At 46.0% G+C, this 20,992-nt stretch overlaps 1 protein-coding gene across 3 annotated transcripts in view; it reads right to left on the bottom strand.

The window, feature by feature from the left end:
* TP53INP2 (tumor protein p53 inducible nuclear protein 2) overlaps positions 1-17,650 on the bottom strand; it is a 48,240-nt gene extending 30,590 nt beyond the window's left edge. For all 3 annotated transcript variants that reach the window (XM_056845552.1, XM_056845553.1, XM_056845554.1), the window contains exon 1: positions 17,598-17,650. The gene's annotated coding sequence lies outside the window, so the exon portion shown is untranslated. The remainder of the gene's footprint in view (positions 1-17,597) is intronic.
* Positions 17,651-20,992: the final 3,342 nt, after the last annotated feature.

The following is a 20,992-nucleotide window of genomic DNA, read 5'->3' as shown; positions in this document are numbered from 1 at the left end:
AGGTCTACAGCTGAACAACAAGAAAACAAAAGTAATGACTACAGGAGAATTACACAACTTTAAGGTTGACAATGAGGAAATTGAAATTGTTCAAGACTTTCTATTCCTTGGCTCCACCATCAACCAAAAGGGAGACTGCAGCCAAGAAATTAGGAGATTGAGACGGGGAAGGGCAGCCATGAAGGAGCTAGAAAAGATTTTGAAGTGTAAGGATGTGTCACTGGCCACCAAGACTAGATTAATTCATGCCATCGTATTCCCTATTACTATGTATGGGTGTGAAAGCTGGACAGTGAAGAAAGCTGATAGGAAGAAAATAGATTCCTTTGAAATGTGATGTTGGAGGAGAGTGTTACGGATACCGTGGACTGCCAAAAAAAAAAAAACAAATCAGTGGGTTATAGATCAAATCAAGCCTGAACTGACCCTAGAAGCTAAAATGACTAAACTGAGGCTATCGTATTTTGGTCACGTCATGAGACGACAAGAGTCACTGGAAAAGACAGTCATGCTAGGAAACGTTGAGGGCAGCAGGAAAAGAGGAAGACCCAACAAGAGATGGATTGACTCAATAAAGGAAGCCACAGCCTTCAATTTGCAAGATCTGAGCAAGGCTGTCAAAGATAGAACATTTTGGAGGACTTTCATTAACACACACACACACACACTGAAATTAATTAGACGAACAGCCCATACCTTTATGCAAAGATCCCAATACCCAGTAAGTATTCCTGTTCTGCATTCACCTACAATGGCATACTGTATGTCAGTTCAGATGAGTGCATGTGTACTGGCATGTGGTACAATGAGCTAATATCTGCAAACAGATTTTGCATCACAAACCTTCCTAATGCAGATTGAACTACGGCAGCCCAGTGTTGCAGTTTAGGCTCATGGCAAATTTATTCTGACTCAAGTCACCAGGAGCCAGGTACAGCTGGAGCAGAACAAAAGCAGCTGGCTACAGCTGCCCCGTGAATTGTGCCTAAAGGTAAAGGTAGTCCCCTGTGCAAGCACCGAGTCATTCCTGACCCATGGGGTAACGTCACATCCTGACGTTTCCTAGGCAGACTTTGTTTACGGGGTGGTTTGCCAGTGCCTTCCCCAGTCATCTTCCCTTTACCCCCAGCAAGCTAGCTGCTAAAAACCAGTGGGACAGTTGACAGTTTGGCGATAAATTAATAGATCATCTGTTTTTTACATTCTAACCCTGCAGGTCTCCAGTTTCTGTAAATTCTGTGTGTAAAATCTGGGGGAAAGTTCCCTACCATTTGTGAAGTATTATTTGGAACACTGATGTAGAACACCTTGCATACCATATCTCAAAGTCTGTTTGTCCCGAGTTCCAAACTGGATGATAAATTTTGCCAGAAGTTTGGTCAGGCCGACCCAACTTTGTTCTTTTCATACACAGATGGCAGCTATTGGGAAGTAAGCTCCCATGTGTGCTTGCTGGAGCCCAATTTGGACTGGGATTAAGGCTCAGGAGGAGGAGTTTAGACTCTCCCCTTGTGCCATTTTCTCAATCCAAAATGGCCCAGGAGGTGTTATTGGCCCCTTTGGGGACTGTATGTGAATTGATGGATTACCCTGTTTTGTTTAAAGGACTACTTTGTGAGTTTACTGACGCATGCTCCGATGCTTATAGCTTGATGAGTGAAACATCATCCATAACAAACCCTGAGGACCAATCACCAGAGAGAACTTCTTGATATCGCCTAACAGACTCCTTTTCAGTGGAAACATTTAATACATTGTTCTGTCAGTGATGAGATACTGACTGATACATGCATGTGAACATCTGCCTTTCAGAGTCTAAGGGCTGCCTCTTTAAAGATACATAGTATTTCAATATAGTTACTCAGTACATAATGTATGCATACTGTGTAAATCGTAACACGTGTAAACGGTGTGGGGAAAATCATCAACCTCCTTTTGAAGGGACAGTGAAAGGGAAAGTTACACGGGAAAGTTACACTGATGCTTTTTGTACTTTGGAATCTGTACCCTAAAATCTTGAGAGAAGTTGCCTTACTCAGGTGTATACAGCAACGAATAGTGAGTATATAGGAATCAGGCATCTCCTCTTTCGAATACAAGGATTTGGAAAATCTGCCCATGGAACAACCCCAGAATGCCCCCCTGAGCCGGCGCGGCCTCTCCACACTGTTGCCGGACCCACGAAGAGGCTGTGCCGGCGGAGGGGGGAGGCGCAGTCCCGCGGCACTCGGCTACCGGTGGGAATGGCCTCGTTGCCGGCGTGAATGTGTGTAATCGCGTGATTACACGCATTTACGCCAGCGGCGAGGTCACGCCTCCTACGGAGTTTCGGCCCCATTCTCAGGAATGGGCTGTAAGACATGTAAGAAAATCTTGCTCCACTCCCTTGCACATATACAAGGAAGCTGAGATTGAGAAGAAAGAGTCACAATGTGTGTGTGTGTGGTGGGGGGAGGTTGGGCAGTTTCACGAAACATACTGTTCTGAGCCATCCCTGCCATATTGATCTTTTATGTATCCATTATTAATATTCAGATTTTCATTTAATATTTCTTAATGCTTTATACCCTGTCTGCAAGGGTTTTGAATATTTTATATATTTAAATTTCACCACATACTAAAAAAAAAACCAGTGTGCAAAATAAAAGATCATTAGAATAGTGGTATGATAATCAGTTTTCTAACCTAGAATTGTTAGATCAAATCACCAAATCAGAAGGGGTCAATTTCCAGCCTACTAGAATGGAGCAAAAACCCTGACTCTTGGCAGCACATGGCCTTCATCCATTTCCCCTTTAGAGTCAAATGCAGACCACCAGTTAGGCTATATGGGATAACGGTGTCTCATGAAAGAAGGCATTTGAGTATGTATTGCTTTGTGAAGACTTGTGTACTCCTCTGTCAAAGTCAACCCAAGCTGTTCAAATGTGTGTTGCCAGCTCTAAAATCTCTCATAACAAGGGACATCTCTAATTTATTTTGTTAAAGCGGACTGCATTAATCTTGCCTTTATCATGAATTCTTGTTCTAAATCTGCCACCGAATGTGTTTAATGGTATCATAGCAAAAGATCTCTATGGTTGCCTAACAAATGGAAAATGTAAGGCTGTCAAACTGTCTGCTGCCTTCTGATAATTTGGTAAATGTGTTTCACAAGATCTCTGTCTTTACAGAACACTGATTCTTATCTCAGAAAATACTCTAGGCCAGTGATGGCGAACCTTTTAGAGACCGAGTGCCCAAACTGCAACCCAAAACCCACTTATTTATTGCAAAGTGCCAACACGGCAATTTAACCTGAATACTGAGGTTTCAGTTTAGAAAAAACAACTTCCCTGGACTCCCAGCTGGGCGGCAGGGAGTGCAGGGAAGGGGGCAGGGGCTTTGAACTGCTCCGCTGCGGCGGGTCGCTTGGGACCCCGCTGGCCTTACTCCCGAGTAAAAACGCAGATCATGCGGAGCGCGCAGGGGATTGCGTTCAAATGGCACCCCTGCGCAGGTTTCCTTGGAAGATTTACCGCTCTGGTCCTCCTCCTGCCATTCAGCGGCTTACCCCTGAGTAAGCGTCCCCAGGCTGGTGCCGGATGGACGGCCGATCTCCTATTGTAGTGAGCGCCCCTAAGTTAAACCGGGTTTGCTCGCAAGTAAGCAGGCTTAGGATCACCCGTTTAAAGACAGCGCAGTCCTTAAAAACAAACAGCAAGAAAAACTCACTTGGAAATAAGTCCCTGCTATTGCGCTGGGGCTCCTTTCCGAGTCGTTTTTCAAACTCGACAGTGGTGCAGTGCGATCCTAAACGCAGAAACAAGTTTTAACGGCGCTTCCCCTCCAACACACGCACAGGGGACGCAGCCTTGGGAATAGCCTTGAGATCAATAGACACGCCACTAAAGTCGGCCTGGGCGCTTCGCAACGCTGCCAAACCCCTGAAGAAAACAATCCCCCCCAACAGTCATGGGGGGGAGAAATGACGGGATGATCCCCAGGCCGCGTTAACTCCGCTCCCCTTCGCCCCCCAGATCTTCCGGCAGCATGTTCCCTTGCAGATCCCTGCCTTTCAAATCCTGCCTGGTCGTTTCCTTCACCCCCGATTTTGCAAACAAAACAGTTTCTTTCTCAGATCTCTAGAGACGAAGGTTTTCTTATCGGCTTTTAAAATCGGGCTCGCCACTAGTTGTGCAACCCCCCCCCCCCACACACAAACACTTTTTTATTTTGCAAAATGCACGCGTTGCTCCATCCCCCCCCAAACCCTGCCCCCTTCCACCTGTTTGCAACGCGTTTGCACCGAGAGAGAGCGCGCTCGGGCGGCCCGGGCGGCCTTGCAAACGCTCAGCAGCCCGGGCTCAGGATCGCGCCATGGGAAGCGGCTGGAAGGAGCCGCCGTGCTGCTGGCCCCTCCTGCCAGTCCCTGCGCCAGCCGCCAGAGAGTTGGGACCGGGATGCGGCGGGGTGGCGGGAGAGGCTTTGCAAATGCAAAAGCAGCAGCTGAGAGCGCTGAAGCAGCTGCCCAGGACAGAAGCCCTGGCAGACTGGAGCAGGGGGGCGGGGAGGCTGGAGAGGCTTTTCTGGCCACCAGTAGCAGCAACAGCAGCAGCAGCAATCGGCCGCAGAGGCGTCAGCCAGGGAGCCCCGTCGCGGCCGGCCCCGGCCATTGTGCGCGCACGCGCCGAGGAGGCAAAAAAAAGAAGCCGCCCGAGCGCGTGCCTCCTCCCCACCGCATGCCTGGAATCCAAGAGGAGGGGGGGTACTAAGCCCCTGCCACCCAGCTGGGCGGCAGGGAGTGCAGGGAAGGGGGCGGGGGCTTTGAACTGCTCCGCGCTGCAGCGCAGAGCAGTTCAAAGCCCTCGTCGCCCAGTTTAGCCGCGCGTGCCGGCAGAGAGGGCTACGCGTGCCGGAGTCGGCACGCGTGCCATAGGTTCGCCAACACGGCTCTAGGCCTTTGATTCTTTTGTTCTTCCAGAGACTGAGATTCTACAGTTCTTCCAAAACCAAACATATTGATTCACAATCCTTGACAATGGTTCATTTTTAATAGATGATAATTTCAAGGTGGTTTGCCACTGAGGTCCTTATTTTGAGGATTACTTAAAACGGGCCTTACCTAGATAGCCGTGGCTACCCTGATCTCATCAGATCTCAGCTGCTAAGCAGAGTCTGCCCTGGGTAGTATTTGGATGGGAGATCACCAAGGAAGACCAGGGTCGATACAGACAGGCAGGCAATGGCAAACCACCTCTGAACATCTCTTGCCTTGAAAACCCTATGAGGTCGCTGTCATTTGAAGGCAAGAAACCCCCACCCCTCTTAAAACAGGGCCTTCTTGGTGGTAGCACTTTGACTGTGGAACTCAGACCACAGTGGCTATGCTAGGGTCTGATCTTGCCAGCTTTTTGGTGCCAGCCTAAGATTTTAACAAAATTACCCAGACTTTTGGTTAAATGATTTGTTTGACCTGATGTTTTCAGTGTGGTATGCTATTTATTGGTTGTTTACGAGTTCCTTTTCTTTTTTTCTTTTTTTTGGTATTTTAATGTGAATTGTAATGTTTTAACTAGATCCTGCTTGGAAGCTGTCCCAGGAACCTTCAGCAAAGGGGTAAGTTAGACTCCCCCCCAAAAAAAATCCCATTTCAATGCAAGAAAACCCTTGTCCCTGCTGACTTTCAGATGCTTTATCCTGTCCTGAGTTGTCCACATAGATGTATATCACACACTGATTTTGCCCGGTGTCCTTGCTAAATCTGGGAAAGTGGTGGTGTGCCAAAATCTGAATTCAGCACTTGATGTCACACCCACATGACCGGCTCAGTGTGGTCTGGAATAGCTGCCAGTCAGCACAGGAAGCCAAAAGCCCCATAAGCTTTTCCTGGGTCTGGCAAGCTTTGACACGATCAGACCATCCATGATTATCCCTAACTTTAAGGCCAGAGTTTGCAAGGAATGCTGTCAATAGCAAGGATATTCTCAAATCACCCAAAGCAAAGGTTCTCAATTATTCTCCCACCCCTATTTTTGTATTGATTTCCACTCAAGACTTGTAAAACACAAAGACCCCCTGAGTAATACAAGCTACCTTTCGGGATGCTAATAGCAGAAGTTTGCAAGATTTCATCATGTACTGCCCAGCAACCCTGCACTGAAATTTCACCAGATCTCTTTTCACAACATCCTCCAGAATGACTGAGTCCTGTGAAAAGGCTTGAACTAGTACAGTCTGACTGGTGGTCTCAGTACTATAAATGAGAGAAAGGGTGATATTTAATTAACAAAACTAAATTTCTGCATTGAGTACATTGATCTTTAAAGCTGAAGTGGTTTTGCTACTAAATAAGAGTGTGAGACAAAAGGGGCAGTTATTTTTTTCTGCGTCAGAAAATTTGTTCAAAATCATGGGTCACTCAGATCTGAGATGACATGTAAGAAGTGTACAACTGACCTTGGGCATTGCACATATTGGGCCCATGCTGTGACAGCCTCACTAAAAATGACTTGCACAAGAGGATGGAAGTATACTTGTGTAACTGGTGCTTTTCAACCTGTTGTGTAACCGGTGCTTTTCAACCTGTTCATCAGTGACCTGGAGTTGGGGGTGAACAGCGAAGCAGCCAAGTTTGCAGATGACACCAAATTATTTAGGGTGGTTAAAACAAAATCGGACTGTGAAGAGCTCCAAAAGGATCTCTACAAACTGGAAGAATGGGCATTAAAATGGCCAATGAGATTCAATGTGAGCAAGTGTAAAAATGATGCATATTGGGGCAAAAAATCCCAACTTCACATACACACTGATGGGATCTGTGCTGGCAGCGACAGACCAAGAAAGGGATCTTGGGGTGGTAGTGGATAGCTCGATGAAGATGTCAACCCAGTGTGCAGTTGCTGTAAAAATGGTAAATTCCATGTTGGCCATAATTAGACAAGGAATTGAGAATAAAACTGCTAATATCATACTTTGTACAAATCTATGGTGAGACCACACTTGGAATACTGTGTACAGTTCTGGTCACCCCACCTAAAAAAGGATATTACAGAGATTGAGAAGGTGCAGAAAAGAGCAACCAAAATGATTACGGGACTAGAGCAAGTGCCCTGTGAGGAGCGGTTAAAACGCTTAGGGCTGTTTAGCTTGGAAAGAAGGGGGCTGAGGGGAGACATAATAGAGGTCTATAAAATTATGCATGGTTTGGAAAGAGAGGACAGGGAGAAGTTTTTCTCCCTCTCCCATAATACTAGAACACCGGGTCATCTGCTAAAGATGGTGAGAGATTTAAAACAGATAAAAGGAAGTATTTCTTCACACAACCCATAGTTAAATTGTGGAACTCCCTGCCCCAAAATGTGGTGATGGCTGCCAACTTGGAAGACTTTAAGAGGGGAGTGGACATGTTCATGGAGGAAAGGGGTATTCATGGCTACTAGTTAAAATGGATACTAGTCATGATGCATACCTATTATCTCCAGGATCAGAGGAGCATGCCTATTATCTTAGGTGTTGTGGAACACACGCAGGATGGTGCTGCTGCAGTCGTCTTGTTTGGGGGCTTCTAGAGGCACCTGGTTGGCCACTGTGTGAACAGACTGCTGGACTTGATGGGCCTTGGTCTGATCCAGCAGGGCTTTTCTTATGTTCTTAACTCCCATTCCTGTCGGTCAAAATTGTGCAAGGGAAATTCCTTCTAGATGAGGTTAATGCATCCCTAAGGTAAGGTAAAGGTCCCCTGTGCAAGCACCGCATCATTCCTGACCCATGGGGTGATGTCACATCCCGACGTTTACTAGGCAGACTTTGTTTGTGGGGTGGTTTGCCAGTGCCTTTCCCAGTCTTCTTCTCTTTACCCCCAGCAAGCTGGGGACTCATTTTACCGACCTCGGAAGGATGGAAGGCTGAGTCAACCTTGAGCCGGCTACCTGAAACCGACTTCCATTGGGATCAAACTCAGGTCATGAGCAGAGCTTGGACTGCAGGACTGCAGCTTACCACTCTGCGCCACAGAGCTCCCCTAGCTTGTGTTCAAGTTAGGTTAATGAGGTTAATGCATCCCTAGCTTGTATTCAAATGAGTCAAATTGTTTGATCTCTAACCTTCGCTCAGCTGAAAATATGACCCCGTTAACAAATTACGAACTTGAGACCTATAGCATTTTAATTTACGTGGCAGATGCCAGACCACAACTTGTGGCATCTTCTAGTTATTCCAAAGTTGGCTCAAAATGGGAAAAAAACATATGTCATCCATTAATGAACCTTGATCTACAAACCTGAAAAGCATGAGCATTGAAAAACCAATTAATGCATACTCTGTGAGCTTCACCTTCCCACCTATTATAGTTTTAAACTGGAAGTACAAAGAGCCCCGTGGCGCAGTACTGCAGTCAAAAGCCATTTTGATAAATTTCGGGATTCTGATTTACTGAACGCCCATGGGGATAAAGCCGAATAGGCAACTCTTGAAAAAGCTGAATACATATTCGGCTTTTCGGGTTCAGCTATTCATCTTTGCTCAGAGGCATGGCTCTGTGCTTTCCCCCCAATTTATTTCTCTTTTTTTGACTGGTTTTGCTAGGGCCCCATAGTTGGGGCCTTTTGAGATGGGGATCGTGTAATCGGAGCCAACGTGGTCTGACCAGCTTCCCAGGTATATCACCCAACAGAAGACTAGTCTTTCCACCAGTCCTTGGCAACGCTGAACTTTTGAACCTGAAAACCAATGGACAGCTCAGCTAGCAAATGCCTGGAGGATGGGGGCGACAGCTTTGCAGGCCCATTAATTGAAGCCCCTGTCCCAAAGTTCACCAAACTTTGGTGTCCGTTGAAGGAGAGTCCCTTGCAGCCATGCTGCAAATTTGGGGACTCTACCTTCAAAAATGCTCCCCAGGAGCTTCAGAAAAAAATCCCAATTGACTATAATGGGCCTGAATTTTTCGGAAAACCTGAAAATAAGCTGAATGCCGATATTTACCGGTATGGGTATTGGGTTTATTTCAGGTTTACCCCCCCCCCCAAAAAAATGGGCCAAAAAAACCCGAACCCGAAATTCACCGAACCTTTCCCCCCACAACCCTACCCCTTATGGGATTTTCAAGGCAAGAGACTAACAGAGCTGGTTTGCTAATGCCTTCCTCTGCATAGCAACCCTGGTATTCCTTGGTGGTCTCCCATCCAAATACTAACCAGGGCCGACCCTTCTTAGCTTACAAGATCTGACGAGATCAGACTATACTATGCCTTCCCTTCCTATGCACACCAGTGCAACCCATAAATAAACTGCCAGAAATGTCATGCAGGCTCCAGCTCATTGTTTTCTGCTACCATCAAGCCTACACAGCAATTGCCATAGGACTGATTCATCAGTTGCCAAATGCCAAGCATCACAGAAATCCAAGGAGAAAATTCTGGCTGTAGTTAAATCACAGAGATTTAAATAAAGCTATTAAGGACAGAAGTCTGATTTTCCCCCACATCTGACCTGCATTTACTGGGAATGCTAGAGATATACACTAGCTGTGATCCATAGAAAATTTGTCATTCTTCACTGAAAAAAATGAGGACTTTTCCACGTTACAACTAGCTTCAATCCCATTGATGTAAATGGGATGAGAAGCGCAGGTAATTTTCTCTGTGTTGGCGGACAGTTTCTGGTCAAACATTCTACCCCTCCATTGTTCTCACAGCTGACTTCCTCGAGGGTAATGATTTGGGGAAGAGTTTTTCAGATTCCTTTCCTGAATTGGGGGGTGAAGATTGGGGTTTGGGGAAAAAGCTTGACTACATGGTCCCAAAGAGAAGATATAGGATAGCCTTTTTGGTTGGTTTGTTTATAATTCAAAATCATACCGAGACCAAGACCTGAAAAGACACTAAATTCACCTGATTCAAAACTTGGATTTTGGTGATGAAGCTCCACATTTGGCTTTGCAAAAAGGATCTGTCTCCTGTATTGCACTGACCCATCTTTACTTTGAAATAAGCAGCTATAAACCTATTATTCGATTAGCTCAATGAATCAAAGCTTTCATAACAAAAAAATGCTGCTTAGAATGTATATAGCATTTTTTCTAAGTGCCCAAAGGTTTACCAGACTATAACCCTTTCAACAGTTCTATATTTTCCCCATTGGACATACTGCAGCTATAAGACCGGAAGTGATGGGGACACTCTAGCACATTCCTCCAAAAACTCTACAGTTTCCATACAGTTTTTTAAGGAATGTGCTAGAGCATCCCCATCGCTTCCAGGGCAAGCACCCATTGCACCACAAGCTGCTCCATGCACGCATGGATAGCCCCCGCATCCCCACAACAAAGCTCCCGCCAGCGGCGAGGGGGTCCCTGGCAATCCTACTCATAATACTAATATTCTCATAATACCAGAATGGGGGGGTCATCTGCTGAAGCAGAAGGGTGAGAGATTGAAAACAGAAAAAAAGGAAGTATTTCTTCACACAATGCATAGTTTAACTGTGGAACTCTCTGCCACAGGATGTGGTGATGGCTGTCAACTTGGAAGGATAGGACTATCCATGACTACTAGTCAAAATGGATACTAGTCATGATGCATAATCTCCAAAGCATCCATTTTCTCCAGGAGAACTGATCTCTGGAGATCAGTTTGGAGATGAGCTGTAATTCTGGGGGATCTCCAGGTCCCACCTGGAGGCTGGCATCCCTAGTATGATTCCCATTCTCTCTTCCACATATTGATTATCCACATATTTCATGTTGTCTTCACAGCTCCAATACATGTGTAATCTAACGATTCTACCCCAGAGCTGCTGAGCCACCAGAGCCCCTAGACAAGCATTCACTCTATATTCCCCTTCACACTACCCAGATTCAACCCCAACATCATATGAAAAAAAATCACTTGACACGCCCAACTGTGTGGACCCCCAGGATGACCCCCTCTTCCCCAGGCAGCCCTTTCTTTCATGTCAAATGTTCCTTCCTCTGAAAGCAAAAAAGACTGAGATGTCACGGGAAGGTTAACATCATAGGTGCAACCTAGGTTAGGCCTGTGCAAACAACAGACTTTCCATGCTACTTTACGATATTGTAGAGAAGGCATCTTTGAACACTTAACATTTGTGTACCCTGTTAATGATTCAATGTGTGTTTTCTTTAAGAGCTGGATGAACTGTTAACATCCTTTTAATTGTCAGGGCTCGGTATACTCACCAATTAAAAAAATATTAAAATTTTGTATCCAGACCACTGAAATTTTGTTCCAAAAAGAAACCCCAACTTGTATTAATCATGCAAATCTTACAGTTGTTCTGAACTTGTTTACTGTTTTGCATATTTTATTCTGGTTTTGTGAGTCATTGGTTGGGGGACAATGACGCAGGCATTAAAACCTGTTCCCCAACCCCTGGAAAATGTATTTAGCTAATGTCAAAGTACTTCCACCTGTTCTTGACTCTATGGGACAATAAACTTAACCAGGCTTCACAGTTGGCATCAAAATCTCACAAAAGCTTCCTGCTTTGTGGGCAAGGGCCAAGGGCCTGGGAGGGATCGTATAACTTTCTCAATTGCACTAAAATTTTATAAACACATAGACCCAGCCAACCTGCTTTGACACAGCAAGCACCTGGCAACCAATTATATGGCTTATTACATGCAAAAAAAGAAAAATCCAGTGTGAGCAGGTACAGGCAACAAAAAAGACATGGACTTTCACAATAATTGAAGAACCAAAGTGTATAGCCTAGCCACAAGATTCATGGCTGTATTTAGATGGTTCCTCTGACTGAAAATGGCTAGAGACTAACTTTTTAAAATGAAAACTGGGAAATCAAAGGTACTAGGAGATTCTGGCAACAGACTGCACTATAGCAATTACTCATGTTTTGAAAGCCCTCCAGAATCCCTCCATTGGCAGGGGAAATGGCAGCTGAAGGAAAATGGTGTTGATGTGGGCAAGGCCATTGAAAACGACCCCTTCCTGTTCAGACAGTGCACAAATGTGCTTAGACTCTGTTCTTTCAAGTAAGATCATAGCAAAGAAGACTGGAGCAGAACAGTGAAAAACTTGTGAAGTGGGCAATTAGAGGACAATGCTGCATGAATGCTAAAAAAAATCCTCTAATTTTGAAGCCAGGGCAGAGCAAAATATAGGCGGGGAAGCAGCTAAGGAGATGAAAACCCACGGAGAGTTTTCAGCTGCAAAGGTCCCTTGGGTCGTTTATGCATGGGAGTTTTACCTGAGGTTCGTTGCTCGCTAGACCCACACTTTCCTGTTGGGAATCTATGCACCAGCAGTCTCCAAGCAAAAAATCAAGTCCCACCCCTTTAAATGCTGCTTTGTGATTGGCTTACCGTATTTGTAGAGCTTACTGTGAGAGAAAATCCCCCCAAACCCAAATGCCATATAAAAAAGCATTTTAAGAACAACAACATAAAAAAATGGAGCAATCTGAAAGGGGGGGGAGAGAATTCCAAGCCTCAGTTTAAAAAAAGATTTTCTTCTGCTCAGAAAGAGCTCAAAGGAAGCAGGAAGTATTTCAGACCCCACCTCTGGACATGCTGCTTTGTAATTAGCTGTGAGCAAAACCAAGCTTGCATGTCCCTTCTGCATGGGGATTTTACCCGGGCTTTGCTCAGGGATGATGGAAGAGTCCAGTTAACAGAGGAATGGGAAGACCCGGACATCGAGGGCTGGCAGCAAGGTCATCACTAATGGATGGAAAACTCATGCATAACTCCAAGGAATAACCAAGACCAACTGGGGGCGAACATGAGTGAAAGTACCCATGCATAAATGACCTTGGTCACAACAAGATTCACCCTACAAACTGGACATTTGTCTCTGCATTGAGAGAAATTTGTTGCATAGGTGGCTTGCGTTATTTGGAAGTGGATACTGAACAGATTTTTTTTGGTAAGGGGAAACTAAACAGAAAATAAAACAAGCGAATCCTTCTTCTCGTAGTGGAACAAATGTTACAATTGTTGCTTTGTGAGCATTATCCTGTTACGTCAAATAATCCTATTAAATAAACCCGGGAGAAAAATCAAAAGAAATTATACATAAAAACCCGATATCTCAGACTGGGAGGAGTAAGTGGCTCTTATTTTTGGCAATTAACAGGGACAGTACTTCTAACAAAATAACTATTTAGACAGTGCTATTCCAGTGTCCAAACCCCATATACCTCAGAACAGAATGGGCACTGAAGACAAGCGAAGGAAAGACTTTCAGAACAGATCTAAGAACACCATGGCCATTTATTCATGGTCAATTTTGATGCTCCCTCGAAGCTCTTTTTTAAAATGCAACTTTAAAAATGCCCATTCACGGTCCAGACGCAAAAGGAGAAATTCCACCCCACCACTCGCCTGCTCCTTTGTTCCTGATTGCAGTCATTAGCATGTGTATAGCTAACGCACCACTGTTGTTTTGCATGGTTCTTTGAGGCAAACGCCAAAGACCGCGTTAAGTTAACTCTTTAGTAATACAAAGCAGGTATGCGCCGGCTTTGCAGTCACTTCCGGAATGACAGTTCAGCATGTAAAATTCAAAAAAATATGAGACGCAGTTCAGCCTGGAACGCGCTGCTAATTACCATAAATAAATGGCCCACGTGTCTACCACAATATCACCATATACAAACCTGATGTAGACTTGTGATGTCATTTCTGCCCCAAATGTCTCCACCAAAGGACTTGATGTGGCTTATGGAAACAATGTTAACCATTTAAAAATACCAGCATAAGCTAGTCCTTTGTTAAAAACCCATTTTAAAAGATAGATAATCAACAGAAACACTATGTAAATAGCTATGCCATTAGCTGTGAACGAAATCTGTGGGGAGGATCCTCATCAATGTCTATTCAACTAGGATTCCTGTGGCAAAAAACCCCCTCAAGTTTGTTACCTAGCCTATACCTGAAGATCTAATGATTTGTGAGAGATTCTACAGTCTTCATTCAAAACTTTAGTTAGCTGGGAGGCTTAAACTTCTCACCACCACACCAATTCTTCTCTCAAGAAGGGCCCACGAGTGGTGGAGGGACTCTACCTGCAGCTGAAAAGACCCAAACCAGGAGGGCCATCCTCCTCAACAAAGATGCCAGTCTTCTTTAGGCGTCCCTGCCTTTGGACTGGAGGATGGGTTAACCTTTGCCATTTGCTTTCCTGGTCCATGACCAAGAAAGTGGGGGGGGGGGGCTTTTGCAATATGGAGAATTCATCCTTGCAGCTCCCATATATAGTTTATCTGCAGTGCTCCTGGTGCCTTTGAATCTATCACACTTGTCCTTACAGAAGAACCCATCTGAGCAACTTCCTAGCACTTATGGCTGCAGAGGCAAGCTTGAAATGAGCAGTTGGTTTTAATACACACAATAATAAATGGCAGGCATTTCAGCTCTCACACTGATGCCTCTGGCATCATTGTCACCTTTCCATTGTGATTATTAAAAATGGATGGACACCAGGTCAGCCAAACATCAGCAGTGGACATGGTAAAAAAATTGCATGTAATATAAATGCCTATCCTGCTTATCACACAAAATAGCCAAATTTGGCAACCAAAAAAACCCCACTCGCTGCTGAAACTGACCAGAGAGGATGTGTATGAGGCAAGGGGGGAGAAAAGTTGGCTACATTCAACATGCTGCTGAAACACACCAAAATAGGGAAGGGGTTCTAGGGGAGGGGTTGGATGAGGGAGGGACAAGTGAGAATGGGTGTGGGTAGAGAAACAGGAAGCTAAATCTATGCACAGAAATGGCATCAATTTGCAGCGATTTGGGCTCTGAGCATTTAAATTTGTGGCAAAACAGGTTCTTGTAAACACGGGACAAGTGTGCAGCGGCCACGAAGTGACTTTTGAAGGTCAGAAAAATCATGACTAACTCCAACGAATCCCCAAAGCAGTCCAGCAGAGAACAAGAGGCAAAGTACCCAAACATAAATGGCCTAAGGAGGTTTTGACTCTTGAAAGCTTACACCCTGGAAATCCAGTTGGTCTTTTAGATGCTACTGGACTCAAATCTTGGAACACAATTTTTTTTACGTGCTGATGAAGGGCAATGAATGATCATCTCAGTGCAGAAAAGGCACACTTGGTGATTAAATAATGCAATACAAAGACTAGGGAACAATTTCTGGGCAAGCATGGAATATGTTTTGATGCAACACACACACTGAGACATATATACATATTGAGATCATTCAAAACATTCTCTGAGTTCTCGTTTTAATTCAACCATGGAAAAACTGCGCTGTTGCCTATTCTGCTTTTATGGCGCATGGAAGATTTTGCTTTCCTGCTGTGCCCACTATGAAATTACACATTAGCATGCCGTGATCTGAGATGATGATTTATCATCTGCTGCTGTTTTAATAGAAACCGATGCTAAACCGATGCTGTTGTGAATGGGTCTTCTGTGCTTTTTTAAAAAAAACGTTGATTCACATATTTCTTTAAAAGTTTGGTGTGAGCAACCACGGGTGATCTTTTTAAACCGAGGATGCAGATTATAAATATTTTAAGAAAGGAGGTAAATAAAACATAACGCGCTGAATGAGCCTGAAATCCGAACTCTTTGCAAAGCTCTCAACAAAGATGAGTTAGTGGCGCAAAGGCGAAGAACATCCCTCCTTCCTCCTCCTCAGGGGCCTTTTCTGCTGAGCCGCTTTCTTGCTTTCCTGCTCAGCGGTACAAAAATAAAAAATCTTCCATGACTCCACGCAGGCCTCTGCCTACAAAATCGTCAAAGGAATGCACCGATCTCGGGCCCCGCAACCCGCGACAGCTTTTTGCACAGGTCAAAGGAGGACAGCTTCAATATGCGTGGGGGGGGGGGGGAGAGGCTTGGAAAGGGCGGGCCTTGGTGACGCCTCAATGTCATATGCAAATCACGACGACGTCACCACAAGCTTCCAATGCCAGGCAGCCAATGGGGGGAGAGATCAACCTGAAGTCTTATTCCGTTGGCCAAGAAACAAATAACAAAGAGGCAAAAAGCAGGGGGTGTATATAAGGAGAGAAATCAGCAGGTTGGTGAAACCCACTCACCAGTTCCCTCCAGCTCTACAAACGGGATGTCTGTTGGCCACTTTCACAAGTCAGCTCTTTGTTGCTAGTTTGACCGAACGCACGGGAGGTTTTGCCCTGGATCTGCCGCTCTCCAAGCGCACATTTGCCCCAGCCAAATTCTCAAAACTCAAAAATAAACCCCCATGCAGAGTTTTGAGAATTCAGATGGGGGAAATGGGCATCTAGAGAGCGGCAAATCCAAGGCAGAACCTCCCCTGCGTTTTCGCCCAAAGAGGCAGCGACCCTCCAGTCCTCTAGCGGATGACTTGGATTCTGGTCCCGCATATGCCTATTTGCACTTTACGGACCCTGCTCGGCACGCATCTTCATTGCACTGAAAGGCTAGCCGGTGCGGAAAGGAGAGCTTTGTCTGCAACCGCGCATTTCCCCAACCACCCTTGCCTTCCCGACCCCTCCCCCAATGTAATGTCGATTACATTTTACAAAGCCAGAGAGAGGCGACCGATCTGACACGCGACCCCTTGCAAAGGTTCCCAGCAGTGAGAAATCCTACCCATGCAAACAACAACAACAACAACAACAACAACAATAAAAAGAACAGACAAGGAGGGGAGGCATATCAGCCATTCCCAAGAAAACAAACCGAGCCCGTCTATTCTAAGGCCCGTACGTAGCGGTCGCTGGCAGGACTTGCAGCTCCGAGCTGCAGTTAATGATGAGGAACATTTTCCATTCGCCTGTTATGACCTCAGGGAGACGGGGCTCCATACAAACAAGGGGAGGGCTGGCCTTCGCGCCTCTCCCCTTCCCTCGCCTCGCTCCCCCGAGTCCCCTTCCCCCCCCCCGCTATTATTATTAATATCTGCCCTTTTTCGGTCGCCCAAGCAAGCCGGGACAAAAGGGCCTTTCTGCGCTTCGAAGAAAGGGAGTCAAGTGACAAACAAGCCAGATCCCGGCGCCTCTGGCGCGGTCGATCTCCCACAGCCTTTTGTTTAATACCGAGGCCCCTTCCCATGAAATCGTGAGTGTAAATACGGGGAGGTGCTCTCAAAAACCCACAGGCATTCTCCCCCCCCCTTCTCATTTTAATTCACAAGTCAAAGCAGAGGATGATTCCGGCGGGGGGTGGGGGTAAAGTAAACACAAGCCTTTCCCCCAAACCCCGAATACCCCGCAGCTTCTGCCTGGTGCCTCTTGGCTTTCTATTTCTGAACTCAAACCAATACAAAGACCCCCCCACCCCAGTGTTGAGTGCCTTCCTATCCCAAGGTGATGCATTCGCTCTTTCCCTGCCAACCAGAGAAAGAAATCATAATGCGTCCGTAACAACGTATTCATAAGCATAAAAACGACGCTCCCGGCCGCATCCAAGCTGCGAGATACAAAGGGAATAGATATCAAAACCGAATGCCACAAGCCATTCAAATACCTTACATGCAAAGAGATGGCTCTCAGCGACGGAAAAGCACCCCCACCCCACCCCCAAAAAAATCACAGGTAGGGTTCAGTTCCACCACAAAGAGTGGGGAGGCTCCTCAAGTTTGAAAAGAAATCAGCTGCACAGAAATAGGGAAGAAAAGAACGCTTACCTGGCCTTGAATGTCATCAAATGTTTTTTGTAAACAACGCCACAAAGAAAACCGGACACGATTTTTTTTTTAAAGCACCAGCTTTAGGCAGAGTCTGTGAGGTAGTTTTAATTGAAATCAACCAAGATCGATAATAGAAATGATGTTTAAAAAATGGGGGGGGAGGACACCCCCACCACACACACACAAAGAGAATGCAGGGGAAGAGAAGGAGGCGGCGGCGGCGATGATTTGAACGGTGTTTCGGATCTTCTCAGAAGATATACACCATTGTAAGCTGCCTGCGGCTGCTCTGGCCTCCGGACACCCGCCCTCCCCTGGCTGCAGTCTTGGTATTATTATTTTTCTGTTATTGCTGAATCCCGGGTTGATCTCGGCTCAGAAATTAGAACGTTCAAACAGCTGATTGTGGCGTCACAAAGGGGCCCGCCCGCTGTCGGAGCTGCGGCCGTCCGCGACAGCCAATGGGAGACAGACAACGGTCGGAAGGCGGGGCTTCTGGAGAAGCCGTGGGGGGAGCTTTCTGCTGCTCCACGTGAACTCTGGGACCCGTGGAGGGGAGGCAGGCTGGGTGGCGGCCGTAGGAATAGGTCTCGGGCAGGTTTCGATATGGCCATTGGGCCGTGGGGGGGGGGTGTACAACGGAAAACATGGAACACCCACCCCTCCTGGACCGAGAGAATGGGCTAAAGACTGCTTATTCGCTACGGTTGCCAACCTCCAGGTATTAGCTGGAGACCTCCTGCTATTACAAATGATCTCCAGCCGACAGAGATCAGTTCACCTGGAGAAAATGGCCGCTTTGGCAATTGGACTCTATGCCATTGAAGTCCCTCCCCCAAACCCCACCCTCCTCAGGCTCCGAACCAAAAACCTCCCACGGGTGGCAAAGAGGGACCTGGCAAACCTATTCTTCGCCTCTCACTACCCGTTTTGTAGTCCGTCTAGAAAGGGATCCTGTTGATGAGATTTATTTTTAAAGGAGTCATTTGGGGCTTGAACTATGGAATTATCACCAATTCTACCTCCATTATATCCTAGTGAGCTTTAAGATTCTGGAAGCAAAAACTGTCCACTCCGACCCTAGGATGCCTCTTAAAGTGAAAGTTAATTCAAGACAACATTCAAAGAATCAGGAAAGCAATACCTTTCTTAGGACTAACTGTTGTTCAGGATCCACTGTGCAAGCTTTTGGGTTGCAGGTAACTCATCTACCAGTTGGACATTCCAGGGGACAATGAAGTGTCTTTGTCTTCTCAGTCAAAGACCCACATATGTAGATTGTTTTACTTTTATAAAGGCGAGGTAGGGTTTGAATGGATTTGCCATATACAGAGGTCTCTGGTTTCACAAAGTCTCTACGGGGCCACAGAAATGGTGCAAGAACCCCCTCCGGAAACATAAAACCAGCAGTAAGCCATGCACGGGCCTTGCTGGTTCATCTCAAGGCTGAGGGCCAAAGTAAAGATGAGCAGCAGAACTGGAGGCTAACTGAGAGCCAGTGTGCTGTAGTGGTTACGAGCAGCAGACTCTGATCTGGAGAACCAGGTTTGATTCCCCACTCCACACGAAGCCTGCTGGGTGGCCTTGGACCAGTCACAGTTCTCTCAGAACTCTCTCGGCCTCATCTATCTCTTAAGGTGCCTGTTGGTGGGGGGAAGGGAAGGTGATTGTAGGCCACTTTGAGATTCCTTTCGGTAGAGATAAGCGGGGTATAAAAACCAACTCTTCTAATTACAGTGCAGTCCTAAACAGAGCTAGACCCTCCTGAATCCCTAGAATAAGGAGAAAGCAGCTCTGTTTAGGATTGTGCTGTGAATCTCCCTAGTGGAAGGTTTTGATGGTATTTTTGTCTGTAAAAAGGAAGCAGGTTCTTGCTTTCTGAGTATCTGCATACTGTAGGAGCTAGTGTAGTATGGGTGTTTTTGCTGCAAACAAGGAAGTCCCAGGTTCAAATCTCACCCTGCATGACTTTGCAATGTGCTGTTATGCAACAGACACAGTTTCAGTCTCCAGACTGCAAAACAGAGATAATAATTCTAACCTACCTCATAGGATCATTGTAAAGGTTACTGAGGGTGTGTCTAGATGTATACAATTTGAGCAGTGAGCCCACTGCGAAGGCACACGTACCATGTTTGCTCAGACATAAATCTTCTCTTCAAGGGAAACCTGTCCTTCCTGTTTGCTGCTGAAGCGGGATGTGCCCATTGCTGATTGGCTGGCTCCCTATGACATCATAAGGCTACTCCTCCCTCATGCTCCAGAGCAGTTTTTCAACATTTAGAAAAGGTTTTGTGTGTGGTGTTAAATAAGGGAAGGGACAGATGTTCAACTGAACACGCATTATGGACTTTAGAACATTTCTAAGGCGGGCAGCCCATATGAAGAATGAGGAAGGGGGAAGGACAGTCAACTGAGTCAGCATTCAGTTTGCTGATTGGCACATCTGACAGCTTAATCATGAACTGGGTGAGGCTGGGCCCACTGTGCTCACTCCTTGCATTTTGGTATGTCTGAATGCATCTGGAAGGAATGTTTGTGAAGTACCATGAATGTCACTTATTTTCTGCTCATTTTCTGCTCGCCTGCCACGATCACCTTAGTTTTTTGGCCTCCAAGAAGTAGGTGCTTTGGTGGCATCCTTCAGCAATACATGCTAGACACGGAAGGGAAAGTCTTGTGTTGAGTCACAAGATTAATTTTGCCTTAATCTGTTTCTGACAAAAGGGGAATGAAATTAGATAAGCGGCGGGTAATTCTACACAGATATCCCCCGCATGCTAGAGATGAAACAGAAGTCCCTTTATCAGACCTTACTCATCCAAAACCACAGCTTATCTGCATGAACGATGGGCAACTCAGAGGCTGCTAGAATAACCAGCTGGAAGGAAGAATACAGAAATGGTGGATGCGAGTCCTCCTCTCGCACGGATGTGGCCTTCCTCTTGCAGTGACAGCGGGGGTCCAGCTTCAAAAAGAACCACCGAAAACCCAGCAAGTGGCAGATGTTACAAGATGAGCCTCAATTTGCCTGTGTGTGTGTGTGTAAAGTGTCATCAAGTTGCAGCAGACTTTGTTGACCCCGTAAGGTTTTCAAGGCAAGAGACAAACAGAGGTGGTTTGCCATTGCCTGCTTCCACATAGTGATCCTGGACTTCATTGGTAGTTTCTCGTCCAAGGGCCAGCCCTACCTAGCTTCCAGGAAGATTGGGGCAGCCTAGGCTATCCAGGGCTGGGCAACTAGCCTGGGGGATCATAAATTGAAGATTATCCTGCCAAAGAGGTCAAACTTGGGGGGTTGGGGAGGTATGCTTTCTGGTTGTGAACATTCTAATTAAAACTGAAAGAAGTTTATTCATCATTTAGCTGACCCATTTGTACATGTATTGACA

This window comes from Euleptes europaea, chromosome 2 (assembly GCF_029931775.1).
Source record: "Euleptes europaea isolate rEulEur1 chromosome 2, rEulEur1.hap1, whole genome shotgun sequence".
NCBI classification, from domain to species: Eukaryota; Metazoa; Chordata; class Lepidosauria; order Squamata; family Sphaerodactylidae; genus Euleptes; species Euleptes europaea.
The sequence above is the reverse complement of the archived record's forward strand: the minus strand, read 5'-3'. Positions and strand labels throughout refer to the sequence as shown.